This window comes from Sus scrofa, chromosome 2 (genome assembly GCF_054392235.1).
Source record: "Sus scrofa isolate SSC_HxYL_T2T_F1_AM1 chromosome 2, Sscrofa_HxYL_maternal_Yorkshire_Landrace_v2.0, whole genome shotgun sequence".
Classification (NCBI taxonomy): Eukaryota; Metazoa; Chordata; class Mammalia; order Artiodactyla; family Suidae; genus Sus; species Sus scrofa.
Window position 1 is genome coordinate 100576867 of NC_139384.1, and position 24630 is coordinate 100601496.

Below are 24630 nucleotides of genomic sequence, written 5' to 3' on the forward strand. Positions count from 1 at the left end.
GACTGCAACAGCCATCAAGGAACTCAGCAGCTGGTGTGGATATTAGCAGGTGACTTAGCTCTTGTGGGGTTGGAAAAGGGTGCATGATCCTGAGACTTGTTCTTCAGGAAGAAGGGAAAGCAGAAAGTAATGAGCTTGCACCTAAAACCCCAGCATCTCAGTGCACTACTCTGGGGAAATAGGGTGGAGGGCTCTCAGTATTAAGGATGGCTCAGTGAGATTGGGAGAAGGTGTACAACCTCTGAGTATTCTCCCTCAGGAGGAAGAGAAAGGAGTGGAACATGCATATCCTTTGGTTTGAGAGACTCCCAGTCTAATTGGGCATATCTAGTGAGTTTTTCCTGGCCAATGCCAATCCATAAAGACTGGAAGAACTAGCCTTTTTTTTTTTTTTTTTTTCAAATGTAAAGACACCAAATGCAAAACTTGTAAGAAACAACAAAGAATCAGAGAAATATTATACTGCTCCAAAGGAACAAAATAAGTCTTTAATAACATACTCTAAATAAATGGAGATCTATTAATAGCCTGACAAAAAAAACCAAAATAATCATCTTGAAGTTCAATTAAGTACAAATAAACACAGAAAGCTAGATGAAATGAGGAAAATGATATAGGAACAAAATGAGAAACTAAACAAAAAGAGGAATCATAAAAAGAACCAAACAGAAATCCTGAAGCTAAAGTATAGAATAACTAAACTGAAAAATACATAAGAAATCTATATAAAGAGAAAGGAGTCAAAGCATGCCACTACAAAGTATCAACAAATGACAAAGAAAGACAGCAAGAGAGAGGAAGAAAGGAATGACAAAAGAGCTAGAAAACAATTAACAAAGGTCAATAATCCTTATTGATAATGTCTTTAAATACAAATGGACTAAATACTCCAATCAAAAGACAGAGTGGTGGAATGGATAAAACAAACATCTAACAATGTGCTACCTAGAAGAGACACACATGGGCAAAGGTACCATAAAAGATATTTTGCTAATGATAATCAAAATAGAGCAGAGGTAGTAATACATCAGACAAAACAGACTTTCAGTTAAATCAGTCAAAAGAAATAAAGAAGGTCACTAGATGGGAATAAAAAATGGATCAATTTATCAATAGGATACACAACTGTAAGTATATATGCACTAACACTGGAACAAAAAATATATAAAGCAAATATTAATAGAACTAAAGGGAGAAATAGACAGCAGCACAATAAAAGAAAGAGACTTCAAGATCCACTTTCATCAATGGATAGATCATTCAATCAGTAAAATCCATCAAGAAAGGACATGAATAACATTAAAGACCTAACAGACATATGTAGAACATTCTGGTAAACAGCATCAGAATATATATTCTTCTCAAGTATACATGAAATATTTCAAGACAGATCATATCCTAGGCCACAAAACAAGCCTTAACTAATTTTAAAATACTGACATCATATTAAGTGTTCTTTGCATTCACAATGGTATGAAACCAGAAATAAGTTACAGGAGGAAAATTGGAAAATTCGCAAATATTTTTAAATTCCACAAATATGTAGAAATTAAACAACATACTTCCAAACTACCAAAGATGAATTCAAAAAGGAAAATCAAAGAAATACCTTAAGGAGTTCCCATTGTGGTTCAGTGAGTTAAGGACCTGACACTGTCTCTGTAAGGATGCAGGTTCAATCCCTGGCCTTACTCAGTGAGTTAAGAACTTAGTGTTGCCACAAGCTGCAGCATAGGCTGCAGATGGGCTTGAATCCAGTGTTGCTGTGGCTGTGGTATAGGCCTCAGCTGCAGCACCAATTCGACCCCTAGCCTGGGAACTTCCATATGCCATAGGTGAGGCTGTAAAAAAATAAAATTAAATTAAAAAATAAAGTATTCTAAGACAAATGAAAATAAAAACAAAATACAAAAATCAACATATAAAATTCACCTGCAAATGCATTGACCTTTTAATCCAACAAGTCTATTTCTGAGAATTCATTCTACAGATCCAACCTGCTCATGTACAAAATGACAGATGTCTAAGTTAAGTCATGGCAGCACTGTTTTGGCAAAGTGGAACCAAGTGTCCATCATTTTGGATTAAATTCAATTAGGCTAAAGACACACAGTGGAATACTACGCATTTGTAAAATGACAGGAAAAACACATAGGGATCTCTCTATATACACTTTTGTTAAAATATACAGGGCATATTGCCGAAGGGGGGAAAACATGGCAAAAAAAGTATACTGTTTGTTACCTCTTGTGTAAGGAAAAGAAAAAATACAAAAATATATTCACATTGGCATAAAGAATTGGAAGAAAATGTAAAATAGCTATATTTATTGGCTTTGGGTGCAGAAGAATGGAGAACAAGGTAGTAGGGTGTGGGAGAAAAACCTTACATTCACTTCCTAAATTTTTATATTGTTTTGATTTTTAACTATGAGAGTGTATTATCTAATTAAAAAACTCAAAAAAGTCATCTGCATTTTTATACACTAACAATGTACTGTCTGAAATGGAAGTTAAGATAATTCCATTTAGCTTCATAAAGAATAAAATATTTAGAAATAACCTTAACCAAGGAGGTGAAAGACTGGTGCACTGAAACAAAATACATTGCTAAAAGTAATTAAAGAAGACACAAATAAATGGAAAGACATCCTAAAGACTTAATACTATTATGATGTACATAAGTACCTGAACTGATCTAGAGATCTGATACTATTCTCATGAAAATCCCAATGACATTTCTCATAGAAATATAAAAAGTAATCTTAATTTACTTAATTAACAAAAGACCCCAAATACACAATCTTAAGAACAAAGCTGGGGAATTCCTGTCATGGCTCAGTGGTTAACGAATTCCACTAGGAACCATGAGGTAGTGGGTTCAATCCCTGGCCTTGCTCAGTGAGTTAAGGATCCATCGTTGCTGTCAGCTGTGGTTTAGGTCCCAGATGTGGCTCAGATCCTGAGTTGCTGTGGCTCTGGTGTAGGCCAGCAGCTACAGCTCCAATTAGACCCCTAGCCTGGGAACCTCCATATGCTTTGGGTGAGGCCCTAGAAAAAGACACACACACATACACACACACACACACACACACACACACACACGCACACACACAAAGAACAAAGCTGGAGGCATTACAAATCCTAACTTCAAAATATATTACAGAAATAGAGTAATTAAAATAGTATGGTACAACATACCATAAAGGCAGAAATACAGATCAATGGAACAGAACCCTGAAATGAACCCACCTATATAACATCAAATGATCTTCAAAAAGGGTGCTTAGAATACACAATTGGGAAAGAAAAGTTTCCTCAACAAGTATTGGAAAAACCATATCCACATTCAAAAGAATGAAACTGGACTATCTTACACTGTAACAAAAATAAATTCAAATTGGAATAAAGACTTAAACATAGACCTGAAACTATAGAACTCCTAGAAGAAAACATAGTGGAAATGCTTCAAGACATGGGTCTTCAACGATTTCATGTATAAGACATCAAAACTACAGGCAACAAAAGCAAAAATAGACAAGTGGGAATATGTCAACCTAAAAAGCTTCTTCACAGCAAAAGAAACAATCAACAGAGTGAAAAGGCAACATACAGAATGGGAGAAAGTATCTGCAAGCCATGTATCTGATAAGGAGTTATGTTCCAAAATAAATAAGAAACTCCTCTAACTTAAATAGCAAAACAAAACTAAAAAACTAACAACACCCAAATAAGCTAAATAAAAAATGGGCAAAGGACTTGATACATGAAAGAAGACATAATGAAAAGGTGCTCAGTATGTATCACTAATCATTGAGGAAATGCAAATCAAAAGTACAATGAAATATCACCTTGCACCTGTTAGGATGGCTATTATTGAAAAAAAAGACAATAAATGCTGTCAACATTGAAGACAAACTGGAATCCTTTAACACTGATGGTAGGAATGTAAGGTGGTGCAACTGCTGTGTAAAAGAATATGTCAGTTCCTTTAAAAATTTAAAATTGAACTAACATAGGATATAGCAATCCCATTTCTGAGTATATATCCACAAGAACTGATATTAGGATTTCAAAGGAGTATCTGCAGTGCCATGTTCATTGAAGCATTACTCAAAACAGCCAATAAGAAAACAATTCAAACCCACATGTCCACGGACAGATGAAGAGATAAAGTGGTATATATGTACAATGGACTATTAATCAGCCTTAAAGAGAAGTAAAACCTACCTTTTGTGACAAAAGGAATGGAACTGGAAGACATTATTCTAAGTGAAATAGTCACGGAAAGACAAATGCTACATAATTCCACATATGAGAAATTTAAAATATCCAAGCTTATAGAAATAGCAAACGGGGAGATTCTGTTATGGTGCATCAGAGATGAATCCAACTAGTATCCATGAGGATATGGGTTCAATCCCTGGTCCCATGCAGTGAGTAAAAGAACTGGCATTGCCCTGAAGTGTGGTATAGGTCACAGACGCAGCTTGGATCCCGCATTGCTATGGCTGTGTCTGGTAGGTGGGCAGCTATAGCTCTGATTTGACCCCTAGCCTGGGAACTTCCATATGCTGTGGGTGTGGCCCTAAAAATAAAAAAAGAAAAAAAATTTTAAGGATAGAAAAAAAGAAATAGGAGATGGAATTATGGTTGCCAGTGATGGGAAGAGAGGGAAGGTGGAGCTACTGTTCTATAAAGTTATGGCATGCAAGATGAGTAAGTTCTAGAGCTTCTCTGTACAACACAGAGTCTATAATTACTGATAGAGTATTATGTTTTAATCTGTTAAGAGAGTTAAGTAGATCTCATGTTGTGTTCTTACCAAAAAAGGGACACAAGCTTTTGAAGGGGATGGTCAGGGTTAATACCTTGATTTTGATGACTATATTTCACAAAGGTATGCATATGCCTAAATTGCATATGCATACATCAAATTGTATATATTTAAATATGAGCAGTTTTGTATACATTTTACTTCAATGAAGCTGAAGATATCAAAAATATATATATTCATATAAATGTAATCCTCACATATATATGGGAAGGGAGGTAAGTGCCCTTTAATATTAATACTATAATTTGTGTTAGACATATAATCAAAGATGGTGGATCAATTAACATTTTCCAGCTGATCAGTAACATGATTAGTATCAGAGTTCTTGAAAGTTAAATCTTTTGGTTATCTGAAATAAAGCAAATTATAGAACTTTTGTTAAAAGAAACTAACTTCATTCAGAGGAAACAAGCCTTTGAGTAATAATACTTTGCTGGGTTTTTTTTTAAATTACTCCAACAGTAAGGCAAGCAATCAGATACAGAAAAAGATCACATTACACCTGAAATCAGACTAGAGAGAAATACTCTAAGAACACCGACCAACAAATATTCAGAGATGCTGTGTATGATTGTTCAGGCTATGCATATGCTCAGAGGCATCTTGGCAAGGAAGCAGAGGAGCCTGGAACTGAATCCACTTCACTAGTTAAGCCATATCCCTGTAGGATAATCCACAGACAATATAAAGGTAAAATACTATAGAAAATTTTTGAAAAATATTACATTGCATTCATTCATTAAAGCAGCTCAATGTAGTATTATTAGAGGAAGATCTCAGAATCTTAGGTCATTGCATTGCTACTTCTTCCAAATGAAACACATCATTCACCAATCTAGTCTGTATTTGAGTAATTCCATAGACAGACATTGCTATTAGGTAGTTCTTTGTGATAAGCCAAATCATATCTCTCTAAAACTTCTCTCTTTGCAATTGCTGCTCTTATACAGGATAGCCCTAAGGGATTTTTGAAGACCACTATCCCATCTGCTTTACCCTCTCTTCTTCATTGCATACAACTTGAGTTTCTTTAATTCATTATTAAATAATATGATTCTAGAAGGTGGCTACTCCAGATTTCCTAATTAGGACAGGCTAGAGGACTTGTCTTGAAGTTTCTTCTGCAAGGCAAACACATAGTTTCTACTTAGCTTTTATGGAACTACTTTTGTCTCCCTAATATTTGTCCAATTATTCTAAGATAAATGATAGTATTCACTTGGCTTCTACCATAAATCAAGTATGATACATCAGCTTGAAAATTTAACAAGCTTTGTTGGTTTTCTTCCTTTAATTTTTTGGGGGATGGCTTTGGCAGGGCTTTGGGGGTGGGAGAACAGAATGCAAAAACACATCTCACAGCATCAAGGCTAGTCAACACTCTTTTCAGAAGGCCAAGTCCCAAGAACCTAGTGTGGAACTATTCCTTCTTACAATACTGGAGTATTATATTTAGCTTATCAAAAACTCTCAGGTATATTTTCACTAATGAGCTTTCTAATTACACCTCTAAATTTTTACATTTTATTTTTTAACTTCAATATAAACTTGGTTTTTGACTCATGTAATTAATGTCGGATTATACATTTTGTAAATATTCAAGTACATAAGTTCAATTAGGTATACGTTTGTTTTTTAGATATTAGAATATCTAAAATATCTTAGAATAAAGATTCCAAGAGTAAATACAGTAAACCAAAGCATTTAATAAATTATTTGTCAGGAAGTCCTCTACACAGAATGTTTCCTAATTCTCCTTCAGTTCTAACAAACTAAAAAGGATCTAAATTCTAATGATATTACAAGTGAAAAATGCTTTAGGGAAAAAAAATGTGATCTCAGTTCTAAAGTACTCATGGTGGAGTTACCATTGTGGCTCAGTGGATAACAAATCCAACTAGGAACCATGAGGTTGCGGGTTTGATCCCTGGCCTCGCTCAGTGGGTTAAGGATCCAGTGTTGCCATGAGCTGTGGTGTAGGTTGCAGACGTGGCTCAGATCTGGTATTGCTGTGGCTCTCGTGTAAGACAGTAGTTACAGCTCCAATTAGACCCCTAGCCTGGGAACCTCCATATGCTGTGGGAGCGGCCCTAGAAAAGGCAAAAAGACAAAAAATAAATAAATAAAATAAAATAAAAAAGTACTCATGGTAATCCATTTAATGAAAAAAAAACATAACTTTCTGTCTTTTCTAACTCTTCTACCTCAGTGAAATTGATTAGTTATATTAAAATTTTGTTAGTAAATGTTTTTAATTCAAAAGATTCTAAGAAATAGCAAATAATCAATTTGGAAAAATTGGCTACAAGTCTTTATGCATAGTATCACACCAGATATTTAATGAAAATGGCATTCTTCTCACATCATTTTGATGGCCCAGTACATATGTACTTTCCAAAGGATATGAATTCATGTGTTTCCAGGAAAATACCGAATAACCAATTAACCTGAAAATAAATCTGGATAACTCTAGGATTGCTCTGAGTTTATAGTAACATTTTAGAGCCTCTGGGACAAGTATTGAGGAATAAATCTGTTCTGGTGTCTAATGCCAGTGAATTCCTTTGTGGCAACATTTAAACCACAGGAATTATCCCATTTGGAGGCTATAATTCTCTTGTAAGATGTGCTTCCCAATTAAAGACCACATCCAGGAGGCATGTCAGTAAACATTATGGCTCCATGGATAAATCCTGAGGGAAGATTTAAATGGTCATTAAGAAGGTAGCTTATTTACACTGGATTTACAAATTTTCAAATCAATTCTAGCAGTAAATGAATGGTCTACCGGTATAAAGAATACTGTAAAAGCTTTAGGTGAACAATAGAATCAATGTATTTCAGAGATGAAGAATTTTAGAGATCATATAAGAAGTATGAAGGAAAACTCTGATTTTATAGAGAGAGAGAGTGACTTGTCTAAAGGACAGCCATAACTGGAAATGTGACTCCTGCACGTTTCCTTTTTTAACTTGCTTCATCCCAAGCAAGTTCAAAACACTACGTTAACAAGAAAATGCTGTCCCCACAGACTGTGTCACATAATAGGTTTGCAGGATAAGAATGCAGCATATACACTGCTATCATCCCTATTACGTCTATGACTTGGTACCCTAAACCTACGTCCCCAGGCATAGAGAATGAGAAAATCAGACATAGTGACAGCCTCTTTCCCTTCCTTCCCAAAAAATCCAAGGTGCCACAAAAGGTCAATTATTTAATTATTAAAGTCTGAGGACAAGGACAGTTTTGTACTTTGTGGGTATCTACCTGATCACATGCAACTGGCTGTCTGGGTAGCCAGAGACTCCCTGGCTCATTATGCCCAGACTGATGTAAACACATGTATGGAGGCCATTCTTAACATTACAAAAAGATTCTTCTCCAAAGTATTCTCTTAAATGTTTTAGCATTTCATTACCATTACAAAATTGGATTTAAATCGAACATTTTATCCATCCCTTCAATACCTGGATTCTCATCTGGAATGTGAAGGCACAATCCCTGAAAGGCCACAGGATCTGGGGGGCTAAGGGGCTCTCTTAAACTTGCAGCCTCTAAAGATAAAAATACTGGTGCCACAATCCACAAACGGGCACCATGGGGTGTCTTAAATAGACTGGAAATTAACTGGTTCACAGAGACTCACCTACAGGAGTGAGGGTTCTGAGCCCCACATCAAACTCTCACGTGTGGGGATCTGGAACTGGGTGAAAGAGCCCCTGGAGCATCTGGCACTGAAGGCCAGTGGGGCTTGTGTGCAGGAGCTCCATGGGACTGGGGGAAATGGAGACCCCATTCTTAAAAGGCACACACAGACTTTCATGTGCACTGGGTCCCAGGGCAAAGCAAAGTCTCCACAGGAATCTGGGTCAAACCTGACTGCAGTTCTTGGAGGACATCCTGGGAAAATGGATGAATGTGGCTTGTTGTGAGGGAAGGACATTGAAAGCTAAGTGCTAGGGAATATTCAGCAGTTGCCTTTCTCTGGAGGTGGCCATTTTGGGAAAATTTGGTCCCACCTGTTAGTCAGTGTTGAGAAGCCCCAGGGAAAACAACAATCCAGGTGGGATCACAGCCCCGCCCCTCAGTAAACAGGCTGCCTAAAGACCCCTCAGGCACACAGCTGCCTCTAATCCCATCCAGAGACTAAGCCCCATCCACCAGAGGGATTAGAATCGGCTCCACCTACCAGGGGGCAGGCATCAGTCCCTCCCATCAGGAGCCTACAGCAAGACCCCCATACCGACTTCAGCCACAAGGGGGGCAGACAACAGAAGTAAGAGAGGCAACAACTCTATTATCTGTGAAAAGGTCACCACACCAAAAACCTATAAAAATGAAAAGACAGAGAACTATAACTCAGATGAGGGAGAAAGGAAAAACCCCAGAAAATCAGCTAAACGATGAAGAGATCCTCAGCCTCCAGGAAAAAGACTTTAGACTGTTGATGCTGAAGATGATGCAAGACATTGGAAATAAACTGGAGGCAAAGATGGATAACAGGAAACACTGATCAAAGAGATACAAGATATAAAACTTAAACAAGAAGAGATGCAAAATACAATAACGGAAATAAAAAATTCACTAGAAGCAGCTAACAGCAGAATACAGGAGGCAGAAGAACAAATAAGCGAGGTGGAGGACAGATTAGTAGATATTACGGATGCATAACAGAGAAAAAAGATTGAAAATAAATGAAGAGAGTCTCAGAGAACTCTGGGACAACATTAAATGCACCAACATCCGTATTATAGGGGTGCCAGAAGGAGAAGAGAGAGAGAAGGGGACAGAAAAAATATTTCAAGAAATAATAGCCAAAAATTTCCCTAACATGGGAAAGGAACCATTCACTCAAATCCAGGAAGCACAACGAGTACCATATAAAATAAACCCAAGGAGGAAGACACCGAGACACATATTAATCAAACTGACCAAAATTAAAGACAAAGAGAAAATCTTGAAAGCAGCTAGGGAAAAGAAAAAAATATCATACAAGGGAACCCTGATAAGGTTATTGGCAAATTTTTCAGCAGAAACTGCAGGCCAGAAGGGAGTGGCATGATATACTTAAAGTGATGAAAGAATAAAACCTCCAACCAAGATTACCCAGCAAAGCTCTCATTCAGATTTGAAGGAGAAATCAAAACCTTCACAGCTAAGCAAAAGCTAAGAGAATTCAGCAATACTAAAACAGCTTACAACAAATACTAAAGGAACTTCTCCAGGCAGAAAGGAAAAGACAGCAAGAGGAAACAAAAATTCCACAAATGACAAGGCTCGCCAGTAAAGGTATATATACAGTAAAGATACAAAATCACCCATGCACAATCATACCACCAAAATCACAAATCATGAGAAGAGGTGGGTACAAATGTAGGAAACTGGAGATGAACTTGCAATTAAGAGAACAACAACCTAAAACAATCTCATATACATACAGACTCTTACATCAAATCTTCAGAATAACTACAAACCAAAAATCTACAATTGATACACAAAGAAAAATCAACTCAAATACAACACTAAAGATAGTCATCAAACCAGAAGAGGAGAGGACAAGAGAAGGAAAGAAAAAAGAGCAACAAAAACAAATCCAAAGCAATTAATAAAATGGCAATAAGAACATACTTATCAATAATTACCTTAAATGGTAATGGACTAAACGCCCCAACCAAAAGACAAAGGCTGGCTGAATGGATACAAAAACAAGACCCATATATATGCTGTCTTCAAGAGACCCACTTCACTTCTAGGGACACATACAAATTGAAAGTGAGAGGATGGAAGAAAATATTTCATGCAAACGGGGATCAAAAGAAAGCTGGAGTAGCAATACTCATATCAGACAAAATAGACTTTAAAATGAATATTTTAAGGGACAAAGAAGGTCACTACATAATGATCAAAGGATCAATCCAAGAAGAAGATATAACAATTTTAAATATCTACACATCCAACACAGGTTCACCACAATATATAAGGCAACTGCTAACAACCTTAAAAGGACAAATCAACAATAACACAATAATAGTGGGGGACTTTAACACCCCACTCACAGTAATGGACACATCAAGCAGACAAAAAATCAATAAGGAAACACAGGCCCTGAATGATGCATTAAACCAGATGGACTTAATATTTATAGGACATTCCATCCAAAAGCAACAGAATACACATGCTTCTCAAATGCACATGGAACATTCTCTAAGATTGATCACATCCTGGGCTACAAATCCAACCTCGGTAACTTTAAGAAAACTGAAATCGTATCAAGCATCTTTTCCGACCATGCTATATGATTGGAAAAACACAAACACGTAGAGACTAAACAACATGCTACTAAACAACCAATGGATCACTGAAGAAATCAAAGAGGAAATTAAAAAATACCTAGAAACAAATGACAACAAAGATATGACACTCCAAAACCTATGGGATGCAGCAAAAGCTATTCTAAGAGGAAAGTTTATAGCAATACAAGCCCACCTCAGGAAACAAGAAAAAGCTCAAATAAACAAGATAACTTTACATCTCAAGCAGCTCAAGAGAGGAGAACAGACAAGACCTAAAGTTAGTAGAAAGAAAGAAATCATAAAGAGCAGAAATCAATGAACTAGAAACAAAGAAAACCATAGAAAAGATCAATGAAACAAAAAGCCGGTTCTTTGAAAAGATCAACAAAATTGATTAACCCTTAGCCAGACTTACCAAGAAAAAAAGAGAGAGGACTCAAATCAATAAAATTAGAAATGAAAAAGGAGAAATAACAACAGACATCACAGAAATACAAAGGATCATGAGATGACTATATGCAACTATACACCAATGAAACAGAAAACCTAGATGAAATGGACAAATTCTTAGAAAAGTACAATCTTCCAAGACTAAACTAAGATGAAATAGAAAAGATTAATGGACCCATTACAAGAACCAAAATTGAAACTATGATTAAAAAACTTCCAAGAAACAAAAGTCCAGGACCAGATGGCTTCACAGGCAAATTCTATCAAATATTTAGAGAAGAGCTAAACACCTCTCCTTCTGAAACTATTTCAAAAAATTGCAGAGGAAGGGATACTCCCAAACTCATTCTATGAGGCTACCATTGCCCTGATACCAAAACCAGACAAAGATTCCACAAAAAAAGAAAACTACAGGCCAATTTCACTGATGAACACTGATGCAAAAATCCTCAACAAAACACTAGCAAACTGCATCCAACAATACATCAAAAGAATTGTGCATCATGATCAAGTGGGATTTATCCCAGGGATGCAAGGGTTCCTCAATATCCGCAAATCCATCAGTGTGATACACCACATTAACAAATTGAAGAATAAAAACCACATAATCCTCTCAATAGATGCAAAAAAAGCCTTTGACAAAATCCAACATTCATTTCTGATAAAAACCCTTCAGAGAGTGGGCATAGTGGGAACCTACCTCAACATGATAAAGGCCATATATGACAAACCCACAGCGCACATCATTCTCAATGGTGAAAAGCTGAAAGAATTCCTGCTGAGATCAGAAACAAGACAAGGATGTCTGCTCTCACCACTACTCTTCAACATAGTTGTGGAAGTCCTAGCCACAGCAATCAGAGAAGTAAAAGAAATAAAAGGAATCCAAATTTGAAAGGAAGAAGTAAAACCACCACTATTTGCAGATGACATGATACTATACCTAGAGAATCCTAAAGACTCTACCAGAAGACTCTTAGAGCTCATCCACGAATTTGGCAAAGTCGCAGGATACAAAATTAATACACAGAAATCAACGGCATTTCTATACACTAAGAATGAAAAAGCAGAAAAAGAAATTAGGGAAGCAATCCCATTCACCATTGCATCCAAAAGAATAAAATACCTAGGAGTAAACCTACCTAAAGAGACAAAAGACCTGTACTCTGAAAACTATAAGACACTGATGAAAGAAATCAAAGATCACACAAATAGATGGAAAGATATACCATGCTCATGGATTGGAAGAGTTAATATTATCAAAATGACTACGCTACTAAGGCAATTTATAGATTCAATCCAATCCCTATTAAATTACCAAGGACATTTTTCACAGAACTCAAACAAAATATTTTAAAGTTAGTTTGGAAGCACAAAAGACCCAGAATAGCCAGAGACATCCTGATAAAGAAAAATGGAGCTGGAGGAATCAGGCTCCCAGACTTCAGACTATACTACAAAGCAACAATCATCAAAACCATATGGCACTGGCACAAAGACAGAAATATAGATCAGTGGAACAGGATAGAAAGCCCAGAAATAAACCCATGCACCTACAGCCAACTCATCTATGACAAAGGAGGAAAGGATATACAATGGAGAAAGGACAGCTTGTTCAATAAGTGGTGCTGGGAAAACTGGACAGCCACATGGAAAACAATGAAATCAGAACACTCCCTAACACCATGCACAAAAGTAAACTCCAAATGGATTAAAGACCTAGATAGAAGACCAGACACTATAAAACTCTTAGAGGAAAACATAGGCCAAACACTCTCTGACATAAACCACAGCAACATCTTCTCAGATCCACTTCTTAGAGTACTGACAATAAAAACAAAAATAAACAAATGGGACCTAATCAAACTTAGAAGTTTCTGCACAGCAAAGGAAACCCTAAACAAAACAAAAAGACAACCCACAGAATGGGAGAAAATCTTTGCAAGTGAATCTACTGACAAGGGATTAATCTCCAAAATTTATAAATACTTTCTGCAGCTCCATGCCAAAAAAACAAACAACCCCATCCAAAAATGAGCAGAAGATCTAAACAGACAGTTCTCCAAAGAAGACATACAGATGGCCAAAAAACACATGAAAACATGTTCAACATCACTCTTCATTAGAGAAATGTAAATCAAAACCATTCTGAGGTACCACCTTACACCAGCCAGAATGGCCATCATCCAAAAGTCTACAAACAATAAGTGTTGGAGAGGGTGTGGAGAAAAAGGAACCCTAGTACACTGTTGGGGGGGGATTGTCAGTTGGTGCAACCACTGTGGAAAACAGTATGGAGATTCCTCAGAACACTCAAAATAGAACTACCATTTGATCCAGCAATCCCACTCCTGGGCATCTATCCAGAGAAAACCATGACTCGCAAAGACACATGTACTCCAATGTTCATTGCAGCACTATTTGCAATAGCCAAGACATGGAAACAACCTAAATGTCCATTGACAGAGGAGTGGATCCAGAAGATGTGGTACATATACACAATGGAATATTACTCAGCCATCAAAAAGAATGAAATACCAGCATTTTTTGCAACATGGATGGACCTAGAAACTATTATGCTAAGTGAAGTCAGCCATACAATGAGAGACCAGCATCAAATGCTTTCACTGACATGTGGAATCTGAAAAAAGGACAGACGGAACTTCTTTGTAGAACAAATGCTGACTCACAGACATTGAAAAACTTATGGTCTCCAGAGGAGACAGTTTGGGGGGTGGGGGGATGTGCTTGGGTTATGGGATGGAAATCCTGTGAAATCAGACTGTTACGATCATTATACAACTACAGATGGGATAAATTCATTTGAGTAATTAAAAAAAGTAAAGGATCCCATAAATTAAAAAAAAAAAAAAAAAAGGATTTTTTTCACAACTTTTTAAGGCACCAGAAGCTACTGAGGTAGTAAAGAATGCTACAGAGTCATGACCAGGAAAGGAAGTCAGCTCAGAGATAAGCCTGGAATTTGAGGGCGATTTTGTGCTCAAAGCTTTTGTCAATGTCAAAAGTATGGCTGAGAGATTAAGAAAGGGAAAACAGGGCTTAATAATCTTACAATGATGGTACATACTAATTAGCATTCAGAGCCCACCAAGAATATAAAGCCTAGTATGGGCTGGGACCTCAAAGGGTTATACACCATTGGTCTAAGTATGAATCTAGAAATAAAACCTTACAGAAGATAAGCCTATTTTAAATCACCTCACTCTCTTGAAATTGCTAATGCTTCTAGATTTGCTGCCTGCCAGAAGCAAAAACAAACAAAAGTCCTCTTTGGAATATCACTGAGATTCTCAAATTATCTCCATTACATTTTATATACAACATTTGGACACAGTGAAAGATATCCAGGTATATGAGAAGACAACAATACCAAACATCTGGAAACCAAGAGGAACAAAAGAGACACCAGACCCAGTGGGGCTGTAGATAATGGGGCTATTAGAGGCAAGCTTAAAAACCATTATGCTTAGTACCATCAGTAAATTAAGCAGCATATTGAGAATGTTAGAAAATGGTAAAATGATAACATATAAATGCAAATTATAGAGATGTGGTGTAGGTCTCAGATGCGGCTCAGATCTGGTGTTGCTGTGGCTGTGACAGAAGCCAGCAGCTGCAGCTCTGAATCAGCCCCTAGCCTGGAAACTTCCATATGCTGCAGGTACAGCCCTAAAAAGAAGGAAAGAAAGAAGGAAGGAAGGAAGGAAGGGAGGAAGGGAGGAAGGAAGGAAATTAAAGAATAATTAGTGGATGTCTACTTTAATAATTTTTTTTAAATTAGTGGCTGGATTAAATAGAAAATGATACCTAGTTGAAAAAATTAGTGAATGTCAGGTGAGAAAAAAATATTCAAACTAAAATATGGAAGAAAAGATGAAAAATTCAGGAAAGAGCCTAAATAATTTACAGGATATGGTAAGATACCTAGCAGACAGGTAATTGGAATCCCATTATGAAAGGATTTGTTAAAAAAAAAAAAAAGAAATAGAAATAATAGTTGAAGATACAATAGCTGACAATTTTCCAAACCTGATTAAAGACATTAAGTCCAGATTTTAAAAGCACTACAAAGTCTAACCAAGATAAATTAAGAAAAAGTACAAAACCCAAAAAACCCTTCAACCCCCCCAAATAAAAAAAGACCCCAAAAAACACAGTATCTAGAAGTCTGCTTGCAGATGGCAGAATAGAAGGACCTTGAAGTCATTCCTCTCATGAGCACACCAAAATCAAAACTAAATGCTGAACAATCACCGATATTCCTTTCTTATTTTAAGTTTTTTATTATAGTTGATTTATAATGTTCTGTCAATTTCTTCTGTGCAGCAGAGTGACTCAATTATACACACACACATTCTTTTTCTCATAATATCTTCCATCATGTTCTATTCACAAGTAATTGGATATACTTCCCTGTGCTATACAGGAGAACCTCATTGCTTATCCACTCCAAAAGCAATAGTTTCCATCTACTCTCCCCAAACTCCCAGTCCATCCCATTCGCTCCCCTTTGGCAACCACAAATCTGTTCTCCATGTCTATGAGTCTGTTTCTGTTCTGCAGATAGGTTCATTTGTGCCATATTTTAGATTCTGCATATAACTGATATCATATGGTATTTGTCTTTCTCTGACTTACTTTACTCAGTACGAGAATCTCTAGTTCCATCTGTGTTGCTGCAAATGACATTATCTTGTTCTTTTTATGGCTGAATAATATTCCATTGTGTCTTCTTAATCCATTCATCTGTCAATGGACAGTGAGGTTGTTTCCATGTCTTTGCTACTGTGAATAGTGCTTACTGAACACAGGGGGGCATCTATCTTTTTCAATTAAAATTTTATCTGGATATAGGCCCAGGAGTGAGATTGCTTGGTCATACAGTAGTTCTATATTTATGAGGTACCTCCATATTGTTTTCTGTAGTGGTTGTACCAATTTACATTCCCACCAACAGTGTAGGAGGGTTCCCTTTTTTCCACATCCTCTCCAACATCTGTTATTTGTAGACTTACTAATGAAGGTCATTCTGGCTGGTGTGAAGTGGTAACTCATTATAGTTTTGATTTGCATTTCTCTAATAATTAGTGATGTTGAGCATTTTTTCATGTGCCTGTTAGCCATCTGCATGTCTTCTTCAGAGAAATGTCTTCAGGTTTTCTGCACATTTTTCAATTGGGTTCTTTGTTTTTTTGGTGTTGAGTTGTATGAGTTATTTGTATATTTTGGAGATTAAGCCTTTGTGGGTTGCATTGTTTGAAACTATTTTCTCCCATTCCATAGGTTCTTTTTTTTTTTTTTCTTTCTTTTTTTTTATGGTTTCCTTTGCTGTGCAAAAGCTTTTAAATTTGATTAGGTCCCATTGATTTATTTTTGGTTTTATTTCTCTTGTTTTGGGAGACTAAGAAAACATTTCTATGGTTGATGTCAGAGAATGTTTTGCCTACATTCTCTTCTAAAAGTTTTATGGTGTCTTGTCTTATATTTAAACCTTTAAGCCATTTTTAATTTATTTTTGTGCATGGTGTGAGGGTGTGTTCTAGTTTCACTGATTTACATGAGGCTCTTCAGTTTTCCCAGCACTACTGGCTCAAGAGACTTTTTCCCATTTTATATTCTTGCCTCCTTTGTCGGAGATTAATTGAGCATAGGTGTCTGGGTTTATTTCTGGGTTCTCTATTCTGTCCCATTGGTCTGTATGTCTGTTTTGGTACCAGTACCATGCCATCTTGATTTCTGTAGTTTTGTTTGTACTGTCTGAAGTCTGGGCGAGTTGTATCTCCTGCTAGGTTTTTGTTCCTCAGGATTGCTTTGGCTATTCTGGGCCTTTTATGGTTCCATATAAATTTTTGGATTGTTTGTTCTAGTTCTGTGAAAAATGTTATGGGTAATTTGATAGGGATTGCATTGAATTTGTAGATTGCTTTGGGTATTATGGCCATATCAACTATATTAATTCTTCCAATCCAGGAGCATAGAATATCTTTCCATTTCTTTGAATCCTCTTTAATTTCCTTGATTAATGTTTTATAATTCTCAGCATTTAAGTCTTTTACCTCCTTGGTCATGTTTATTCCTAGGTATTTAATTGGGGGGGGTGATTTTAAAAGACAAAAAACTATACAAATTTTCAATTGAACATATGTTCATATAGCTAAAGACCACATTTTCCAGTCTCTTGTAGCTACATAAGGCATATGACCAAGTTCTGACCAACTCAGATCCAAGATTTGGGCATAAGTGATAATGTTTAACTACCAGGTCATCACTTTTGAAAGAAAGTGTATCCCCTCTTCTTAGCTGACTGGGATTGAGTGAAACTAGACCAGTAGATGGAACCTGCCATGTTCAAGTTGGCACAGCAACAAGAGAGGCCTAATTCTCTGATATTTGTGGGGCCATCTTATCAGGCCAGATATTTAAATAAGTGAAAAATAATCTTACTGGGGATCTTCTAGCCACTGACCATGAATCCTAACTAATTTAGAAATAGGAAAGTAAATCACAAAGTGATTTGTTTTTTATGCAAAAAGCTATAATTATGGAATATGTTCCTATCCTTGGTCTCAACCTCAAGATAAATGTTACCCACAATACAATAAAAGGACAAAATAAAACAAATATCATTAAACTCCTTTATAATAAAAATTCATAATATGTTAATGATAAAAATACATGTAAATGTGCTACACACACTGGTTTTTACATGGCTTATATAATTTTGCATGAAAACATAAAAATACATGTATCACAATTATACACAGTATCTCATAAATGTGATATAAAATAAACAAGCCAGTTATAATATGACTAAACATTTAATTAATACCTTTGTTTACTCCCTTGGAACTTAATTGAAGGAGGTTTTGCTTGTTTCTCTGTTTTTGTAGTGATGTATTATAGTCCCTTGTTTTCTTACAAATCAGTTCAGGGCAGCTTAAAGTAAAAACTTCTTCTCTTAAATAATTTCCTAAATGCAGACATGTTATTGACCAGATAGCTGAACTCTGTAAAGTACCCTGACATTCTCCTTTACTACTTTTTACTTTGGTTGGCATCTGATGACAAACTTGATGTGCTATGGGCAATTAACACAAGATACCAAGGAGGGTTAGAAATTAAATTGCATTAAATCTAAGTATCTGGGTCCACACTGATTCATCTGTTTCTAATGAACACCTGAAGAAATTTTTTAAATAAGATTTAATTCTTAGAATTAACTGAGAGGAACCAAAACAACTCTGTGGGTAGTGAGTGTACACAATCATTTGCCATATACTCAAAGTTGTGATTTAACCACCAATCTCAGAACTCTACACATTACACTGGAAAAAGAAAATCTTTAAGGCACAGAGACAAAGTCCTAGACCTGGTCTAGTAGGGTTCCCTTCTTGAGCCACACACTATGGGTTCCACCCGAGTCTACATACTGACATGTACAATGACTTTACAAACTCTTTACCCCAAACTTTTCCATTTATATGCATCCACTTTGTAATGTATTACTTTTTTCCTTTTCTGCTGCAAGTCTGGAGGTCCTCTCATCTTTCATCTACCTCTGACTCTTGGTATTTGTGGAGGGGAAACATCCCTCGTCTACTGGCACTATGTTTAACAGTGTATTAAGTTTCCCAATGTTAGATTATCATGCTAAACTAATCTGAGACCCCATCTTGTATTGTTTAAGGTTAAATATTTTCACTGCCTCACTGGCCCTAAGAAAATTATTTTTCTTTTTTACCTTGTCTTTTATACATATGTGTGTGTGTGTGTGTGTATAATATTATTTTGTTTGTTTGTTTTTTAGGGTTGCACCTGCAGCATATGAAGGTTCCCAGGCTAGGGGTCCAATTGGAGCTACAGCTGCCAGCCTACACCACAGCCACAGTAACACCAGATCCAAGCCATGTCTGCAACTTATACCACAGCTCATGGCAACGCCGGATCCTTAACACACTGAGTAAGGCCAGGGATTGAACCCGCAAGCTCATGGTTCCTAGTTGGATTCGTTTCCGCTGCGCCATGACGGGAACTCCGTTTTGTTTTTTTGTTTTTTTAAGGGTTGTGCCTGTGGCATATGGAAGTTCCCAGGCTAGAGGTTAAATCAGAGCTATAGATGCTGGCCTATACCACAGCCACAGGAATGATGGATCCAAGCCACACCTGTGACCTACACCACAGCTCATGGCAATGCCAGATTCTTAACCAACTGAGCAAGGCCTAGTATTGAACTTGTATCCTCACAGATACTAGGTTGGGTTTGTTACCTCTGAGCCACAACAAGAACTCCTCAAATTATGATATATTCTTATGTTTTCAAGTGAAATTTTTCCTAACATTTGAAAAATACTTGAAAATTATAATTTATGAAAGAAATAAAATAATTTCTTCAAAAGAAAAATCATCTTGTATAACAACGCTATTATATTCAGTTTTAAGTGGCTCTGAAATCACGCTCAAACAGTGGCCATCACTGACTAGCTTACAGATAAAATAAGAATTGAGAAGAAAAAAATTAAAATACCCTATTGTAGTAGCTCACAAATAGAGTAAGAAAAGCATAAGAACAAAATTAGAAGGAAAGCAAAATCAATTGTCTTTAAACCAATGAACCTCATGTGTATTTTCCACATACAAAAATGTTAATTTACTCATAACTTATTAAGCCAAAAAATTTAACAGTAACCCCATATAAATTATTACATTTTTTCCCACCTCTTTTGCTTCATGTTGAGATTAACTTCTAAACTGTAATACAAATACTTAAATTAAAAATGGTAGTTGAAATATTAGTTATAGCAATAACAGAAGCAGCAATCATTAAGAGCTTACTATATAAAAGATTGTATAAAGTTAAATGAATTATGATATATAGTCCTGCTTATACCTCTATTAAACACATATTGTTTGTTAACCCCATTTAACTAGAGCAAAAAAAAAAAAAAAAAATTAGAGGGATTAAGTAACTTGCCCAAGCTGAGACTGCTTGTAAATGGTTCAAATGGAACTTAAATGGTCCAGATAGGTGGACCAAGAGCACACTTGCCAATTTTACAAAAATATGTCAAGAGTGTCATAATTGTGTAATTACTCATTTAGATTCAAATTTTCCTTTAATTAGCAATTACACATGAATAGGCTAAATAACAGGTCAAAGATAGCACATCAATGATTACTTCCAAATAAGAATTAGAGGATGCTTGAATTACAGAGCCTCAAGAGTTCCACACTGACAGCAAATCTATGAAGTTCTCTCTTCTCAAGGTTTTCTCTCACCACTGCAAAATCCCAAATAATTTTAGAGCTTGGTAAAGATCAGAGTAGTATTACAAAAACCATATTGACCTATTATGCTAATTAGAAAATAAATTTTACTTATAAAGAGCTGCTATATAATTGAATTTAAATTCTAGATTTTCAAAAAATGTATACAATTTAATGAGAACAAAGGTCCAAAACCAAAAAGTACTGAAAGAATGTAAAGTAATGAAAGGGAAAGATACAGAAGCAGAATGTAAAAAGGGAAAAGAAAAGGAGAATCAAAATGGTTACAATAAGAAAATTACTAAAATAATTACAAATTTACAAAAGTAAATTACACAAGGAAAGGTAAATCATAAAAAGCAGACTTGCAGCAAAAATGGGAAATGAAAAATGGGAAAAATCTGTGACTATGACTATTCTTTTCTTGCAAACATCTACTAACTATAGATCTCTTCATTACTCTTTTTTCTAGACTTCTGTTATTTGGTAGCCATTCAGACATAGTGTTTGCTATTTTGTAGGTCAGGAAAATATTGAGATACTCTAATCCTTTACAGTCACTTTTTCTTTTAAAACATTTTTCTTTTTGAAGTACATAAACTAAAATTCAAGAGTCTAAATGGTTATATGAAGTACTAAAAAGTATTTTATTTCATTCTTACTTTATGATAAATGTATTTTCTTAATATACTATTAATCACTTTATACTGCTCTTCTGCAATATAACATTAGAAAGCATAACTTCCTTTCAAAGTTAAATATATTACTTATAAGAGGCCAAGTTAGAAGCTCTTTCCAACCTGCCAATAATATATCTGTCATAAGGTAACCAAAATCAAAAAGACTGATGCTTTCCTGTCTGGTTCTTTTCCAGGCTAACACTCATTTATATAAGTAATTCCATTTATCCTAAATCTGGCATTTATTACTTCTGAACAATCTTAAGAACAATGATTTAACCCTAAGTATGTGACATAAACCCAAATTTCACCTAAAGGAAACCTTATTTCACAGAATTAAAAGAACATGTGATACATTACAGCTTATTTAGAAATAAGGTGTGATATTTCTAAAGCAATTCTGGTGTTTCTTCCAATGCAGATGAAAATTTGATTACAAATAAAATCTGTCTTTATAAGAATATTCACAGGAGTTCCAGCTGTGGCTCAGCTGTAATGAATCCAACTAGTATCCATGAGGATGTGGGTTTGATCCCTGACCTTGCTCAGTGGGTTAAAGATTTGGCATTGCCGTGAGCTGACATGGCTCAGATCCTATGTCGCTGTGGCTGTGGGCGGCAGGCAGCTGCAGCTTCAACTGGACCCCTAGTCTGGGAACTTCCATATGCCACAGGTACAGCCCTAAAAAGAAAAAAAAAAAGAATATTTACAAATCCACTGATTCACAACTGAATAAATATATTTATAAATTAACTTCTGAGTGATTTGAAAATATGTTAGAGACCCTAATTGGAAAGAAACCGACATTAAATGCAACTCTTTTTGGGAAAAACTTTCATTTCATATATGTTCAAGAACAACTGTTCTGTCAAACCAGCTACTAAGAGTGCTTGACTATCTTTCAAGGATTGCAGTAGCACAAAATCAAAATGGTAATGACTTCTCCATCACTGCAACTTGGTCTGGGTAACACTTCAGGGGTGAAAAATTGAAGGGAAATTTTGATAACCAAAAGACATACTACATAATGAGAATGAAATCTGTTTCAATAATCAGCTATATAACTTGTCAATAAATTCTTATGTTAAAAAAACTAAACAAAATAAAATGAACTCTAGTCATTAAAGGCACTGATACCTGAGAACATTCTAGGAACAGATTCTAAAATGTGTAAGAAAAAAATTAATTTACAACTACTTATTACCATAATAGATTAGAAAGCAACTAATTTATATATTTCCTATACATGATCTACTCACCCAGTCTGGGCAGGAGGAAGAAGATACAAAAGGGGCAGGTGAGGAATAACCCTGTGATCTGGGGCAGAATAAACTTCTTGCCACCACTTTTTGGAAAGGGATAGACCCTGAAGCAGTAACAACATTCCCTGATATTGCCTCTCTGTCATAGTAAACTCCCTTAAGCATGTATCTCAATGGAAAATGGGGCCACTCAATTAAATTTGGTACAATAAATTTTTTACCAACCCTAAAGGTATAAAAATCATCTTTTAAAAAAACCAATGTATCAGCACAAAGTAAAAAGAGACAGGCTGAATGAATTAAAAATATTTATACATGTTTATATACATGTATGTGTGTATGTTATCCTTGAATTAAAGTTTATTTTTTTAAAGATCAGGACATGAGCCTTGAAGTGGTCCATTAACATGTTGCTTATAACTCATGATCACATGGCATTTAAATGGCAGAACATGGACATAAACCTAGATCTATCCATCTAACTCCAAAGACACTGCTTGTTCTTCGTGGTTATACTATACTGTCTACCACTCAAAATAAGTACACCAAAATAATTAATCATTCCAAGTCTATTAAATGTTTATATGGAATGCACCAGCCATTGTGCTGGGCGCTGGAAACTTACAACTAAGTAGTGTTAGCAAATTATACCAATAATTAAAATTGATTTTTGTTAACAGCTGTTACTATATATAAGGAAGGGTAAAAACGACATCCATTGAAGGGATTAAGAAAGGCTTTATGAAGAAAATGGTTTCTAGAGTAGTATCTCAAAGGATGGATTTCATTTAACAGGTGGAGAGAGAATCTGACCATCAGAAAATTCCGTTGTGGCTCAGTAGGTTAAAACCCAACACAGACTCCATGAGGATGCAGGTTCCATCCCTGGCCTTGCTCAGTGGGTTGTAGGATCCAGTGTTGCTGCATACTGTGGCATAGGTCACAGATGTGGCTGGGGTCCTGCATTGCTATGGCTATGGCATAGGCCAACAGCTGCAGCTCTGATTTGACCCCTAGCCTGGGAACTTCCATATGCCACAGGTGCAGCCCCAAAGAAAAGAAAAACCTGGGAAATATTTCCAAAGCCATGTGACTAAGAAAGGACCGCATTGATTTAAAAGGTAATGGATTTGAGCATAGCTTTAATGCATAGTCCAAGGACAATATGCAGGGGCAGACTTGTTTGAAGTAAATGGGAGTAGAAACTTAATAATGAATACAGAGAACTGAAGCAGATAATCATGCAACTAAATGCCAGGTAAAGAAATCTGTTTTTCTTTCTGAAAGTATTAAGAAATTATTAAACATTTTTGTGTAGAGGAATTAATTGAAAAAGCAGTATTTAATAGCTATGTATTAGTTGGGTAGAAGGGAAGGTGACAAGATAATTTGGAGGATGTTGGCAGAGAAAGAGAGGGAAGGGTCAAACAAAGTTTCAAATCATGGAAGAATAGAAGAAAAATTTTATTAAAAATAGAATCATGGAAGCTAGAAGCTAGCAAGTCTCTAATTGTTTTCTCAAAGTTTTTTGTTTGTTTAGGTTTATTTATTTATTTGGGTTTTTTTTAGGGCCACACCTGCACATCTGGAGGTTCCCAGGCCAGGGGTCAAATCAGAGCTACAGCTGCCCGCCTAGATCACAATAGCAAAACACGGGATCCAACCCGTGCCTGAGACCTACACCACAGCTCATGGCAACTCCAGATCCTTAACCCACTAAGCAAAGCCAGGGATCAAACCTGTGTCCTCAGGGATACTAGTCAGATTCATTTACGCTGAGCCAAATGGGAACTCCTACTAATTACTTTTAAAATAATTGAA

At 36.0% G+C, this 24630-nt stretch overlaps 1 protein-coding gene and 1 long non-coding RNA gene across 21 annotated transcripts in view; both read right to left on the reverse strand.

Moving 5' to 3' along the window:
- SSBP2 (single stranded DNA binding protein 2) overlaps positions 1-24630 on the reverse strand; it is a 312577-nt gene that overhangs the window by 144600 nt on the left and 143347 nt on the right. The gene's annotated exons all lie outside the window — the stretch shown is intronic.
- On the reverse strand, positions 17105-23874 carry LOC146405615 (uncharacterized). The gene is made up of 2 exons (XR_014838168.1): positions 22219-23874; positions 17105-19466 (listed from the first exon to the last, which is right to left on the reverse strand). It is a non-coding gene; the product is annotated as an uncharacterized LOC146405615 (long non-coding RNA).